At 45.0% G+C, this 15,710-nt stretch overlaps 1 protein-coding gene across 9 annotated transcripts in view; it reads left to right on the top strand.

The window, feature by feature from the left end:
• The window catches only part of Hecw2 (HECT, C2 and WW domain containing E3 ubiquitin protein ligase 2), a 356,226-nt gene that overhangs the window by 53,242 nt on the left and 287,274 nt on the right, over positions 1-15,710 (top strand). The window lies entirely within an intron of this gene.

Below are 15,710 nucleotides of genomic sequence, written 5' to 3'. Positions count from 1 at the left end.
GGATTAAATTAGTTTCATACTACTAATTATAACCACAGTGCAGGGGCCGGGGATTTAACTCAGTGGTTCCACCACCTGCCTTGAAAGCACAAAGTCCCGAGTTCGATCACCGGTACCAAAAACAAAACAAAACAAAACAAAAAAACTGCAGTCAGTGCTGCAAATAATTAGAACTGCTTGTCCATTAGCTCTTCTTGGTTTTTTTTTTTAATTTGTTTTTTGGTACCAGGGATCGAACTCGGCACCTTGTGCTTGTGAGGCAGGCACTGGAACCACTGAGCTAAATCCCCGGTCCAGCTCTTCTTGGCTTTTGATCACGACATTAAAAAAAATAGATGATTAAGTAAAAGAATAATATAATAATCCCATGTTGGTGAAAAATAACTATTAAACTCTACTTTTTAAAATAAAAAGAGTATTTTTAGTCTTGAAGGGTAAGGGCTTTATTTTTGTAAATTATGAAATTAACAATTTAAGGAGATCTTTTGAAAGAAATTTCTGCAATCCTATTAAAGCATTTTTATTTTCCTGCCTTTGCGCTCGAAGTGTATTTAAACATGTAATGATTTATTTTTGTCTTGAATTTGGTAAAACTATTTTTACAGAGTAGTAATCGAGGTTCTTTGAAAGCTCAAGGTGAAAATATTTATAAAAAGGAATCCTGTCGGAAATAGGGGAGGTTTCTTCAGAAATGGGGAGAAGGGAGGCGAGCAAGGGGGAGAACCACAACCCCCTTCCCCTGCGACAGCCTCTGGGGAGGACTGGGGAGGAGGAAGGGGAGAAATCACATCCTCCCAAACTGTGGGAGGCTGGGATGAGGGAATTCAATCTGCTGAAGAACCAAAATACTGCTCTTCCCTATTGTGCCCATGCCTACTCGTCCTACACAGAGCTCCACACACCCCGGAGCTTTTTGTAGTCTAAGAACTTTGAAAGTCAAACCCGCCTGCCCATCCTTTGCAGTGAGAACCCATAGCTTTCTCTTGCCCGCTCTTCAGTCGTGATCTTGAAGACCGTGCTTAGTGGTTTATCTCGCAGCTGCACCACAGAGCAGGTGGGAATCTGTAGCTCGTTTTCCTCCAGCCTACCCGGGATTGATGGTGTGAGCTTCTGTATGTGACACAGGATGGCTTTCTAACTGTTCTTTTTCTCTCCTCTGCAGCTGGAGGAAGAGGGTAGAAAACAGGTTAGGAAAAGTAGGCCAAGAGAGTTAACTACAGAGAAGTAAAGTAGCACATTTCTGTCTCCTGTTTTTCAGAAAGCAGCACACTTTGAGAGAGAGAGTAGCAGAGGGGTAAAAATAATCTGCTTCTTTAAAGTAGTCCAGCTTCCCCCACCTATCCATAAATCATACAGATGACAAAAGCTAATACATTTAAAACAGGAAAGTTTAAAACAATGGAGCAGGGTTCCAGGGCTTAGTGAGGTCAAAGAGGAATGCTGGTGTTGCCAGAGAGAGCTGGGTGTTTTCTCTGACCACTGGTTGGTGGTGGAAGGAACAGTTAACTTTCCTTACCTGTGTGAAAGTCCTTGCACCGGGGGATGAACATTCCTCGTAGAGTGAGCTCACCTCTCTCCTAATGGTTACTTTCCTGTTGGCTGTAATGTTCAGGTGTCATGCGGAATTAGTTATTTGGAACTCCACATGCATTTTTCACAGAGAAATATTTTGATTTAGCAGCAGAGATGCAGTTAAGTGTAATGAGAAGCTCTCTGGACTAGGAATCAGATTCAGAGTTAGATCCTGCCTTCCCGCTGGGTTAGCATTTCTCAGCCTTGTCACTGTGGATCTTGTGGACCTGACAGTGATGTGCCACGGGGAGCTGTCCTGTGCATTCATTCTACAATGTTTAGCGGCGTCCCTGGCTAATCCCTGCTGTGTGACAGTGTTGGCCACCTCACCGTGGCCACCAGAAGATGTCCCTTGGGGGACACCATTATCCCTGGTTGAGAACTACTGCCCTAAATGTGTATGTTTCTAGACCTTGGTGATATTATGTATTACCTCCCGACTCACCTTTCTCTCTGTCAGTTGGGTACTACTTACTTCAAAGGAGGCCATGGTTTGCGGTCCATCTCCGTGTGTCTGTATTCTCACATGGGTATATATGTGCATATAGTTAATGAGAACAGATTTTCCTATGTTGAGCCATTCTTCTAATATTTGGTTTACTTACAGAATAAAAATTCCAAATGCCATTCTAATATTCTATTTATTTCTGGAGTTACTCCAATATTCCATTTATTTCTGGACTAAAACCTGCTCAGTCACAATATATTTTTCTTTAAAATATTTTCTGTATTCTATTTTCTAACATTATGTTAAAATTTATTTTTACACCTGGGCTCATAAATGAGCTTGGCCTGTAGCAGTGTTTCTCAAAATAGAGTCCACGTGCCAATGTGAATTGGTGGCAGAATGCACGCTACTCTTGGGTAGTATGCAGCTAAACATTTGAAATGTGGTATCAGTTATGCAGTTAGCGTAATTAATTTTGACAAGTGATACTGGTTTTCCATTTCTAATAGTAAGATAAATTTACCTTGTAGAATACCAAGTCAATTTAAATAAACATGAAATGGTATTTATAGGTACTATAGATTGATGGTATCTAGAACTGTCAGAATCATGAAGGTGTCACTGAATGACTGAAGTCTGGGGACACGGGTCTGTACAGGTGTGTGTGTGTGGGTGGGTGTTCACGTGCCTGCACATGTGCTAGGGAAAGAATGAATGGGAAGGAGAGCCATGGCTTGTACTCTGGATTCTGTACACCTCATTAATATCCAGAAACTCTCCACACAGGGGTCATCAGCTCTTCGAAGCCTGGATGGAATTCATCTGCAAAGCCTTCTGGATTTTTTTTAGGTTTTCTTTTCTTTCTTTTGGTACCAGGGATCGAACTTGGGACTTTGCACTTGCAAGGCAAGCGGTAGAACCACTGAGCTAAACCCCCACCCCTTTAGGTTTTCTTTTTTAAAAATGTGCTTTCTGATTTCTCCTGAAGTTACTGGTCTGTGCAGTCTTCACCTCTCTTAGGAATGCGCCTTTCAGGGCACCTGGAACGCAAGTCCCTGGGCCCCTCCCTGCACGCTGGCCCTTCTCCCCACCTCAGGTCTCTGTTATTCCCAGAGCTCTCTATTGGAAGACACATCTCCTTCCCCTTGTTGCTCCCTTTAACTGTCTCCATTTTCCTTCACAGAACTTATCACCAAATGACACATGATTCATATTTTTATTTCTGTCACAACACCTGCACTTCACAGGAAAACTCCACAACAGAAGGGACTCCATCTGTCTTATCCACTGTGACAGTCCCAGGGATTGGCATGTAGAAGGCCTCCAGTAAACACTTGTTGAGTGCAAGCAATGGATATACTGTATATTTTGCTAGAATTTATCCACTGGGTTTGAGTTTTGAATTTCTCTTGGTATAAATCTGCACTGGTCTCTTAATCCTGAATTAGCAGTTATGTTTCTTTTCTCATTTAAAATGTTGTTCATTTGTGTTTTTCCTCTTCTAAAAGGATCTGACTAACTTGTGATTTGTCTACTTGATCTTTTCAGCATCATCTTTTGGTTTACTGGTGAACTCCACTTTGTTTTTCTCTTTCATCAATTGCTGTTTCTGCCTTACTAATTCTTTCTGCTGTCTTTATTTTTAAACATTCTTTTAAAATGTCTTTTAAAACTGTAAAGCGTGGTTATTGGCATAATATTATTGGGTCATCATCAGGCACGGTGATGAAGGAGCCCGTGGCGCGGTGTCTGTCAGGCTGATGGATCCGTGGGCCGCTGGGGTCGCTCAGGCGCTCACCTGGGCAGGAAGCTGGTGGCGGGAAGAGGGTGACTTTGTAGTTTCTAGACATCAGGAAGCTCAGGTGTGTCCAGGGCGTTTCCAGTGTTGTGCTCTTGAGTGACTTGCTTAATCTCTCCGAGCTCAGGTCTTTCAGTCTGAAAATATGCATGGTGATATGGCTGGCAGGGTTTTGAGGAGTAAACAAGACAAATGTGAGTGATATGGATCTGAACAGGGCGAGCTTGTTCCAACGCTTCTTCCTCAGGAGCGGAGTGCATGACAGGTAGGGGTTGACGATGCGCTCTCAGAGGACTCACAAGTGGACAGTTAGTTCAAGTCAGATGAAAAAGAAGCTGGGGCAGGGGAGAGTATGATCTTGAATTCCGCAAGGGCAAGGAGTGAGGAGAGAGTCACAGTCCACAAATAGAAGAATAACGTAACACAGAACATGGCATAACGGAGAGGCCGGGGCGACGTGAGCAGCAGATGCCTGGAGCACAGAGGAAGAGGAAGGGAGTCCATGGCGAGAGGGACCGAGTAGGCGCAGGTCAGGCCCTCAGTGAGCTCACAACTCGAGTGGGTGCCCAGGCAGCAGCCACTGAGCACCAGGGATGCGCCCAGGGTGGAGGTGTCTGTGCCCACAGTGCTGTGGGAGCCGCTGGGGGCCTGTGGTGGGAAGAGAACTTAGCTATTTTCTTTTTTGGTGAAATTTAATAAAGATCCTTTCAAGGGTTCTGCTTATGCTCACAGCTTTCAGTTTGTGTTTCTGTCCCCAAGAGATAGGGAGAACTGTACCTGGGCAGAGACTTAATGGGTTCAGTTCCTTTCCACCTTCCTTCATTTGTCCTCTTTTCGGCCGGCCTCCTCTGGTGCTGGGATTGGAACCCAGGGTCTTGGGCATTCTAGGCAAGTGCTCTTCCCCTGAGCTACACCCCCAGCCCTTTTCTGTTTGTTTTGGTACGGGGGATTGAACTTGGGTCCTTCTGCTTGCGAGGCAGGCAGCAGGCGGCGGAACCACTGAGCTAAATCCCCGGCCCACCCCCAGCCCTTTTAAGAAGATTTTTATTTTGAGACAGAGGTGCTCAGGGTGGCTATTGAACTTGTGATCCTTCTGTCTCATCCTCCCGAGTACAGTAGCTGGGGTCCCAGGTGTGAGCCGCACCTGGCTTCTTCCTTTCCTTCCTGTTTCCATTGTCTCCTCCTGATTCTTCTGGGCTGTGGCCGGCCTGTTCCTGGGCTACTCAGCTCTCTCCTTTCTGCCCCTTTGTGCTGTCCATCGGCCGACTGGGTGGGACATCAGGGTGGGGTGGTTGGGACCCCCAGGGCCATCCCATAGGGTGTTTTCTTCCCTTGCTCCTGGCTCTTCTTCCCTTTCCTCGAAGGGCTTGATGGGGCCTGAAGACATGGAATCTCCCTAGATACTCTCTGGACGCACCCAGGGCTGCCTGGGCTGCGCTGTTTCGGGCATGTGAGCAACTCCCTGGGCTGGGCAGGGTGAGTCCTGTGGGGCTGGGCAGAGCTGGGTGAAGGAAGGCCCAGCCGGCTCAGCACCCCTGTGTTCCGGCTGGAAGTCTCCGCCCCAGCTTGGCCTTCCCCTGTGGTGAAGGTCTAGGTGGAGGCTCAGAGTGTATCTGTGAGCACCCTGTGCAGCCAGGAGCTACTCCGGCCCTCCACCCGCCTTCCTGCCTGCTGCTGTCCATCTTTCTTCCCCATTCTTCCCGAGAATGATGCTTGACATATGACTGTTGAAGAAGCGGGAAGAGTCAGGAGACCCCTGCAGCAGCGCAGCGAGATGGGAGTTACCCTCCAGGGCTGCGGATGTCTGACAGGCCCAGAACTGGCCACTCAGGATGGCCTGAGGTCTCCTCCACCACCTCAGGAAATCTGAAGTCCTTGTAGTATTTAGGGACCGTCAGTCGTGTGAATTTGAGAATGTGCTCCTAATTGACTTTGTATCTGTAGCATATTTTCTCTTTGAGGGAAAGGAATTCATAATTTCCTAGTTCATAGTTTCACCAGAAATATCCATCGTACTATGATAGGGTGTTCAGTTAGCTTGGAAGAGGCAAGCAAAGATGTAAACAAACCAAACTGCAAACTGCCAACCTTGGTTAAAAGAAGACAAACAAGAAACACATTGTTAACAAAAATTGTGACTGTTACTGATCATTGAGAGAGACTGAAGGGCTTAAGCAAGTGTTTTTGCCCAGTTTCGCAAGTATTTTAAAAATAAAATTGGTTGAGCCAGAGCCAAGGAAAGTCAGAGTTTTTATCCTAAAGACCCTTAACTCAGTGAGATGTGCAGTTACATTTGTTTGTCACCTGAAGCATTCGTCGGTGTTGAGGGAGTGTGGTGAAGTGATGTTCATTGGTAGCTGAGATACAGAATTGTGAACTGCTGCTCTTGTTTCTGGCTTTGGAAAATTATCCAACAAACCTTTCTCTCGAATGCACAAGTGAAGTATGAACATTCACATTTCCAGAGCAGAGGAGACCACTGGGTGCTGCCACTGCAGCAGAAGCTAGCCCGCGTTGCTCCATGTCTTGGTCTGTGGTAGTACCAGGGGCTTAGGTTTTGAGAATCTATTACAGTTTTAAAGAATATGTTAAAATATTTGAAAACAGAAGAACTGTGCCCCCCTAATGGGAAACACATGAAAAGCTTAGGCTTGTAGTGCTAAACTGAGAATTGGTAGTTTATTCCTTTAAAAAGTTCTTTTTTGTCAGTTTCTGCAATTGTACCACCACGTCCAGCTGTCTCTTAAATACTGCACAACATTTGAGCGTTTCATAGCAAAGAAAGTAGTTTTTAAAAATACCAGTCACCTTGCATACTTTTCAAAAGTTACTGTATTTCAGGGTGTTTATAAAAAGGCAGATGAGATGTGTTGCTGTCTTTCCAGCCAGGTTACTTTTCATTGCATGAAAATCCTGTGTTGCTAACTTTGATTTCTAAGAACAATCCTCCGAACAATGGTGCAGTAGGAGGTTTGATTTCATCATTATTTGCATTGATTCTGTCCCCGGTCATCATCCTCCTGTGCCTGTCGTGTTTCGACCAGAGGACTCTGCTTTTGGAAGTGACTTAGCCCAGCCAGCCAGGGCAGGAAGACAAGGGTGCCCTTGCTGTGGGGGACCGTGCCTTCCCTCTATGTCCCTCCACCCAAAGCTGTGTTTGCCCTGGTTTCGGGGGCAGAGATGGGTGGAGGACAAAAGAGAGAAGGTGCAGGGCATGGGGACAAGGCAGGAGATGTCGCATTGCATGGTGGTCCTTAAATTGACACGGCCTGGGCTCGCTGTTCCCAGAGGCAGTTCTGACACAGCACGATATGGGTTTAGAGAAACACAGGCCATGGATGGCATTTTATTAAAGCTTAGTTTATCCAGCTCAAGGAAATAAATGGAAAGATGAGATTCATTGTGCTTTTTTTTTTTTTTTTTTTTACAAAATCAGAAGTCAGTTACTTTATGGTAGTCTGTAAAGCACTCTGGAATTTACTGTTCAGCGATACCCAGAGTTCTACTATTTAGTCTCAGTGGCAGCAGCAGTCACCTTGTGGGTGCTTGGCATTTCTTCCTGCAGTGGGACTTGCGACTTGCTTCCGTGTCCCTCCCAGTCAAGGTGGGAGGTTCTGTGTGTGCACAGATGTAAGTGTGTTGGAGACCAGCCAGCTGCCTACGTCGTCTTCAGGTCATGGCATGGGAGCTGAGCTCTGGGTTTTTTTCCTGAAAGTTAATGTTGAAAGTGTTAGGTTTTACTCAAAAAATTTGAGAAAGTGCTGGAGTCACGTGTATTAATTCATTTGATTCTTTCCACTTGGAGTCCTAAGGGTAAGATGATTCCTTCAGAAATTTTAATGATTACCAAAGGGTTTACATCACATCTTTTATCTTTTTTTCCCCAAAGAAGGACATTTTTGGAAATGCTTGAGGTTGGAACAAAATACACGGTAGAATTTGAGGCAAGATGAAACCCAAGAGTCATTACTTCATCTGCCTTCACGTGCTTATAGAAAAGAGTAGAAAGCTAATACTGCGTATAGGGGGCTTCCTGTAACACAACCAAACTCTAGGAAAGTCACCCAGCACAGCCCTCAATTCAGAACGGGTAAGAAAAGTGAAGTTAAAATAAATAAATCCGAAAGGAAAAGAACTCTGTGGAAGAACTTGAGTTCCTTAGAGAGGGATTGGAGTTTTGGTTAACATTAATGTAGTGTATATTAAGTACTTTTTTCAGTTCATTTTCCTCCCTTTTAAAACTTCATGCATTTTGGTATGCTGTAGGGTCCAAGGGTGAGAAGCAATCTCTAGTATTTAATTTAATGTGAAAATTTACGGAGTGAAGGATGCTGTCAGCCTTGGAGCAGATTAGCAGCAATGGTAGATTGTGTCTGAAGCCGACTGTAGATCCTAACAAAACTCACATCATTTGTTGAGGTGAGCCCTCCTCTCTCCACATAGCTCATTTCCTTGGGTCTCTCAAGTGCTTACTGAGGCCTCTTGCTCTGAGACGTTAGACAAAAAGGGCAGGATTTACATATATAATATAAATTATTCACATTACCAAGATATGTTTAAATTGGCAAACTTGCATCGATTGCAAAACTTTAAGAAAGCTCAGTGCTGCCAAGGGTCTAGCAGACTAATAACATTTGTATTCTGCAGTTGGAATGAATTTAGTTTTCCTTTTAAAGTAGTTTGTCAGTATATCATAAATATTTTAAATGTATATGCCCGTATAATTTATACTTCTTTTTCTGAGGAATAATCAGATATCTACACAATCTTTTATTTACAAAATGTTCATCATAATATTCATAAAAATTTAAAAAAGAATCTTTGGGCTACTTGTAATATATTGGAATGGTTAAATGAATTATACAGACATGCAATAAAATATTTGCATAGCTTTTAAAAATGACACATGCTGAAAAATTTTAATTAAATAAAAAACATGTTCACATGTTAAATGAAAAGCAAAAACAAAAATCTACACAGGGCCAGGGATTTAGCTCAGTGGTTTTGCCGCCTGCTGCGCAAGTTCAAGGACCGGAGTTCGATCCCCGGTACCAAAAACAAAAAACAAAACAAAACAGAAAAATCTAGACAACTTTCAGTTATTAGCAGTGACAGTAGCTTTTGAAGTTCCGCGTTGCTTTTACCTTCCTGGCGAATTGGTGCATTTTCATCTTCAGCAGCGGCTGTATAATTCATGTGAGTCAGCAGTCATTCCTTTCCCATCTACTGGACCAAGGACTTAGCTGAGTCCTGAGATACAAAGATGAATAGATTAAGAACTGTAGAGTTTGACTACAAATTTGATATTTACTCATAAGTGTTTACAGGTAAGCTATAGCGCTCTAGTAAAATATCACAGCCTGGATTTCTTTCCTATCTGAAAGGCTGTGTTTGCTTTAGGAATCAAGGTGGTACAAACCAAAGGTCAGCAGAAAAGAAGCCAGGAAATAAAATTACCTTAGTACATCTTAAGTGGATCACTTGGTCTGAACAGTTTCAGCACGCATACTTTAGGGAAAGCTGTAGATTCTAAAACTGGGATTTGGGAGTAAAATTTGATATACTTTCAAATCTTTTATCCACATCTCTCCCTCCTTTGGGCTCCTAAAGACCAAGGGGGTTTGTCTCAGTCTTTGCCATTAATTAGGAATGGGTCTGTCGGCCCCACTGAGCTGAGTTTCCTGAGAGCCAGGTACCAATCCAGTTGTCTTTTACTCCTCTTCTCCTTGGCTTTTAATAGTCTCTGGCAAGTGGTAGGCACTCAGTGAGCATTTGGAAAAGCGAATTACTGGTAGTTGACTGCTATAGTATTGAATGGATGAATAGGAAAAAAAGGGTTACAATTCAAGACACCTGAAAAACGTCATGGTCTTCTCAGTGCTGTCACTCTTAGAAGAATATGAGAAGAATGTTTACTTCTTTTCACAAGCCAGTGAGGTTAATAGTATTTCTTACCTACTACCTCGCAAGGACTTAACAATGTGAGGCTCATTACAAAGTGACATAAGCTCCTTGGAAGGAAAGTGTATGCATCTCTGAATTGGAAATTCACTTATTTTTAACTCCAGTGGGAGTTCAACGGCAAGTGAAGAGTGAAAAAGGACTTAAGATGTGGGTGAAAACATGCTGTAAAAAGAATATGAGCTATAGATGTGGTGGTTATAAAAAAACTTGAAATTAGTCATCCTGATAGGATATAAACACATGAGAATTATTGTACATGCAAGTGTGCATATGTAAATGTAGGCATTACATACACAGATGTACATACATACAGGTGTACATATACACAGGTGTACACACACATGGGCGTATACACACAGGCATACATATGTGGGTGTACACATAGGCATACATATATGGGTGTACACACAAGGGCCTACACACATGGGCGTACACATACACAGGTGTACATATACAGGCATACACACACACGGACATACACACAGAGGTGTGCGCACACACACAGTGTTGCAGGGTGCCCAGGGGAGTGGTTCTGGGACACCCCTGGGTACCAAGTCCACAGTTGCTCCAATCATTTATATAAAATGATGTAATATTAGTATATAATGGTGCACATTTTCCAATGTACTTTAAATCCTCTTCTGATTCCTTATACTGCACAGTCAATATAAATGCTGTCAGTAGCTGTAGTGTATTGTTCAGGAAATAATGGCGAGAAAAAGAAATCTGTTGTGTTCTGTACAGGTGCAGTTTAAAGAACTATTTTCTGTCAGCAGTTGGTTGAATCTGTGGCTTTGGAGGTAGTGGATATGAGGATCACCTCATATGGTCACCTCATGGACAAAGTTTATCAGTGAATCTCATTTCAGAACCAGTAGACTGCAGTTATGATTGATGAAAATGTCATCAAAAACATCAGTACAGCTGGGCACAGTGGCGTGTACTGTCTGTTATCCTGGGCACTCAGGAGGCTGAGGCAGGAGGGTCATGAGTTTAGTACTAGCCTGAGCAACATAGTGAGACCCTGTCTCCAAAGAGCCCTAGAAAATAAAATGATGACAGAAACATCCACGAATATTCTCCGAGTCTTAAATTGCACATACTGTACTGTACTGTGGGCCACCACAGCCCAAGGTTCAATGTGTTTTAGTGATGCAGCACACACACATGCACACGCGCACACACCCATATGCAAGCTTATGCTGTAGGATTCTCAGCCGGTGTGTCGAAGCAGGGCTTCAGTATTGATGATTTCGGACTCTCTGTAGTTATTGAGAACTCATGCACCGCGAGGCGCAGGGTGGGAAGCAGAGCATCGTATAACCAGAGCTCCTCGTACTGTAAGTTAAGCGTGGTGCTGGAAAGGTGAGGGTACCCTTTCCTGCTCTAAACCTGTCAGCAGCATCTCCAGCCTGTAGAGCCCATACCTGCGCTTTAACCCCTGCAGGCTGTCCTCAGTTTCCCCTGTGCTCAGCACTGTTCCCCCCATCCCGGGGCCGGGCTCTGGGTCCTGTGTGGCAGGGCCCTTCTGCATGTTGTCTTGTGAAATCATGACGGGAACCAACGAAAGCTGGCATCATTCTCACGGGGGCGCACTGGGCATCCAGGGCTGGACTTCAGTAGGATCCAGGCTCTGTGGCTGGAACCCAGGGCTCTGGGCGTCCCCCTTTCTCCATCCCGGAGTGAGCAAATCCACCTATTCTGCCAGTGTGTGGAAGTTCTTCCCGAAATCTTTGCTCCAGGTGGTCTCTCTCTCGGTCTCTCTGACTTCCCACACTCTCCAGAAGCATTCTTCACCTCTCACAGTGTGTTACTGTTAACTGTTTTTTGCAGGGGGGATTGAATCAAAGGCTTTCTCTCCGAATCACATCCCCAAGTCTTTTTAAATTTTTACTTTGATGCAAAGTCTCACTAAGTCACTGGGTTACTATGTTACCCACACTAGGCTTAAACTTGTGGTCCTCCTGCCTCAGCCTCCCAGAGCTGGGATCAGTCGTGAGTCATTGTACCTTGCTATGTTTACAGTATTTTTACATTATGGACTCATCTTCCCCACCAGCTCACAAGCTGAATATAAATATCCTGCCAGTTTTTGTTTGTTTCTTTGTTTGGTACCGGGGATCGAACTCAGGACCTTTCGATTTTGAGGCAGGCATGGTGCCACTGAGCTAAATCCCGGCCCCTGCCAGTTTTTTTTTTTTTTTTTTTTTGGTACCGGGGATTGAACTGGGGTCCTTGCACTTGCACAGCAGGCAGTGAAACCACTGAGCTAAATCCCCGGCCCCCCTGGCTGTCTTTATTGGTCACCTGCAGTGTGGCTGGTATCATGGTGTACCTTCCTGTGCAGTTACCTTATTTAATACTCCCAGAGTCGCTGGCTGGAAGAAATCGCCTGCATTTTGCAGGGGCCATAGTGCAGGTCAGCGCCACAATCTGTCACCTGAGTCGGACTCTAGGTGTGGAGCTGTCACCCTGTGCAGGAGCCCCATGGAGTCCTCCATGTGGTGAGTGCCTTGCATCTGTAAGCATGTGAGGACTCTGCCAAAGAAGGAAACAGGGTCATCTTAGCACTCACAGGGAGCCCCGAGTTCTGCTGAGGAAAAGGAAGTTGCAGTAGGCATGAATGTTGGGATTTCGTATATTCAGCCTTTACCTGCCCTCTTGGGCTTCTCTGAGGACCCTGAGCTCCACTCTCCAGTCCCCAGGCAACATGCCCTTCCCTGTGGTGTTTTGGTAATGGCAGAGCTGCATTCTTCACTCTGTGGACCTGGAAAGGCCGGGAGTCTTTCTACAGCTGTCTACAGGCTCCCTCCTCCGGCCCACCCCCATCCAATTGAAACTGGCTTCCCGAAGCTTGCCTCTTAGAGATCTCCCGTGATCCTGTACTGCCCTGTTAGCCGCGCTCCTCATTTTCTTCCCTTCATACTCTCCAGCCTGCTGCAGCTTGGATGCTCTTTCTGATGCGGAGATCTGATCACCACCTGTGGCAGGCCCTCCTTTTTAGCCTTCCCACCCCATGCCACCTCGTCAGTTTGGTGTACCTGCCGCTGGATGACGTGGATTCCAACACTGTCCCTCTGGCCACACGGAAGCGCTTTCCTGTGTAAGTCCTGCTGTCGTTGTGCAGCAGTGCCCAGCACATGGCCCTGAAGCCACCAGTCCGGCTTCTCTGTGAGCCCACTCCCAGCAGGGCTGCAGGCTGCCTGTGCCTCCACCCCCAGCTTCGCGAGCTGACCCCAACTCTTGAGGGAATCTACCTCCTCCTCACTTACCGCTAGCCCCAAAAGGGCTTTTGGAAAAGCACTCAAACATTCCTCCTCTCTAGCTTATGTGATGGTCAGTTAGGCACCAGGCAGACAAGGCAAACATAGCCTTTTTCATGGCTTTTTAAAGTTTCTCACTTTTTAGGGGATCAGTCTACTTATTCTGTTTTTGAGCTTTCAAGTGTACTGCAAAGATTACATCATGTTGCTTTTTTCCGCCTTGGAAACACATACTTTAAAAAAAGAGAAATGGACAATACCTACCTAATATCCTACATCTCCATTTTACTCTTTGAAAAACAAAGGGATTGAGAATTCAATACCCAGAAACTTAATTGTTGAAAAAGGATTTCCATTGTCTACTCAGAAAGGTGTATCTGAATTTCTGTTTGTTGTGTGTCCTCTCATTCTGATCTTCTTAGAAACTTCCAGGCACATTCCTTTGAAACATCTTCAGTGTACACACTTCAATTTCTCCTGTAATTTTACAGCAAGGTTTTGTCTATTTTTAAAGTTAAAATCCTTGTTATAGTTACATCTCTCCTCTCTAGCCCTGAAAAGCCTTTGATGTTCTTGTCCATATAAGGAGAGTGCTGAGTTTTTTGATGCAGTTTGTGTTAGCGGTTTGTGGCCTTCAAAGATGTGTACCACAGGATTAGTTAGGGACAGTGGAAGGACTGACAGCTTGTGCTGCCCCTAATCCTTGTCTCTTTTGAGTGTGATTGTTGTGTCGTCTTAAGCTTTTGGATTTCATGGATTTGGTTGTGTATCTAATGTCTCAAGTTTCCAAAAACTAACTTGGCTCTCTGGCCCAGCACCTTAGAAAGAAAAATGGGCTTTCTTTGCTTCCTTTGTCTGCTGGCTGTTGGCATCTGGCCAAAGACGCATTTACAGTGTGGTAAGGTAGGCGGACTTTTATATCCTTTAGTTTCCCTAAGTTGCTCACAGGCTGGGCTGTTCCACTTGGTGCTGGATGATGCCCAGTGTGCGGGGAGTAGCTTTCCCTGGCTTTTCCCTGAGGGCCAGCAGGTCACCGTAACTGACTGGAGCCAAGCGTCTCAGAGGGAAGGTGGTCCCACCTGCACGATGGCTGCCAGGTGACAGGGACACTCATTCCTGCTGACCACAGCCCAGCCTACCCTTTTCTCTAGAACATTCCGTGAAGGTCTACAGATTTGGGGCTACAGAGTGTTACTCTCAAACATAAACCCCTGCATTTCTGTGTTTCACTTTGTGACATTGTTGACTGTTAGTTTTTCTTAAGAGATTGTTTTTGTGTTGAGCATTAAATGGTGTATCCTACTTTGAAATCTGGATTTTTATTTTAGGCTTGAAATGTTAAACTTTCACTCAGAGGCAGACACATAAAACACCTCTTTGAGGAAAATCTTCACAAAACTGCTTCTCTCTTCATTCTGTGTGATAGGCACTTAGTGAAATTGTAGAAGAGCTGATCTGGAATTATAGTATGTTTATTTCTTAACATTATTATCTTTACTGTAAAGGCAGTCACTGCTTTTGTTTCATTTGGGCCTAGCTGTAGGTGCTCTGGACCCTATCCCTGTGGTTAGTTGCTGTCTTTCCCAAGGCAGATCCAGCCCGAGGCAGAGGAGGTAGGGCTTTGGTCTATTTGGGCCTGGTGCAGGAGCGAGGTCTGGCTTTGCCTGGCTGTCTGGGCCCTGGAGAGGCTTTGGCGTTGACATTTTTCTTGTGCCTCATGGACAAACTGTTCAGGTCCCATGGGCTCCTGAATCTCCTCTCCGAGCTCCCAGCTCCTGGCTGTCCCTCTTCACAGTCTCTCTGTGGCCGGGTCTCAGGTATAATAATGAGGCAAAAGCATGGCCCAGTAAGCAGCAGGAAGTAGTGCCAGCATCTCTCACTGCACTTTCCCGGGGCCTCTCTCGGCATCTCTGGTCATCTCCTGAGAGCAAGACCTGCTTCCCCGGGCTGGGCGCTGTGGTGGGCTGGCCTGGCCCCTGAACGTGGGGGAAGCATGCAAAACAGGCCCGTGTGCCCCTTTGCACCCAGGCTGTCTCTCTCCGGAAGCTTTTAGTTTAGTGGTTTGAAGAGAAGGCCTTGGATGTGTTAACCCCGTGGAGCTGCCATTTCGGTCTGGATCCATGGCGTGCGTTTTTGGTCTCGCATTAGTCCCTGTTAAATTTAGCTGTGTTCCTCCAACACACCGCTGAATTATCACAGTGTCTTTGAGAAGAAATAGCTCTGAGGACTTTAGAAGAAAGCCAGTACTTTGTTATGGAAAATGACAGTCCTTGAAAAACCTTCTCACAGTGTCTGGCATAACATAAAGCAAAGCACCATTTAAAAAAACATGCTCAGTGAACTCTTCCATAAGCTACTAATTTACCACCTCAAGCCTTTTCCGGTGGACAGAGCCAGCCAATGGCAGGGCTCGCTGCTGCTGTGAATTCTGTGTCTTGAGACAGCCTCATCCTGTAAGTATACCTTTAAAAAAAAAGGAATTTAAGATAACAGGAATAAAAGGTAAGCCAAATCTAATTTTATTCTAGTCAATATATTTAGGCTTTAATAAAAGTAGTCTGGGCAGGTAATATTTTGCCCTTCATGTTTTAACTTCTGAACTTTTAAGTAAACTTTTATTGAATGTTTACTTTGTGAAGGCACTGAGTTTTGTGTGATAGCAGAG

The sequence above is a fragment of the Heterocephalus glaber genome, unplaced genomic scaffold, assembly GCF_053883595.1.
Source record: "Heterocephalus glaber isolate CG9 unplaced genomic scaffold, H.glaber_assembly_v1.0 deba00001779, whole genome shotgun sequence".
Lineage (NCBI taxonomy): Eukaryota > Metazoa > Chordata > Mammalia > Rodentia > Bathyergidae > Heterocephalus > Heterocephalus glaber.
The sequence above is the reverse complement of the archived record's forward strand: the minus strand, read 5'-3'. Positions and strand labels throughout refer to the sequence as shown.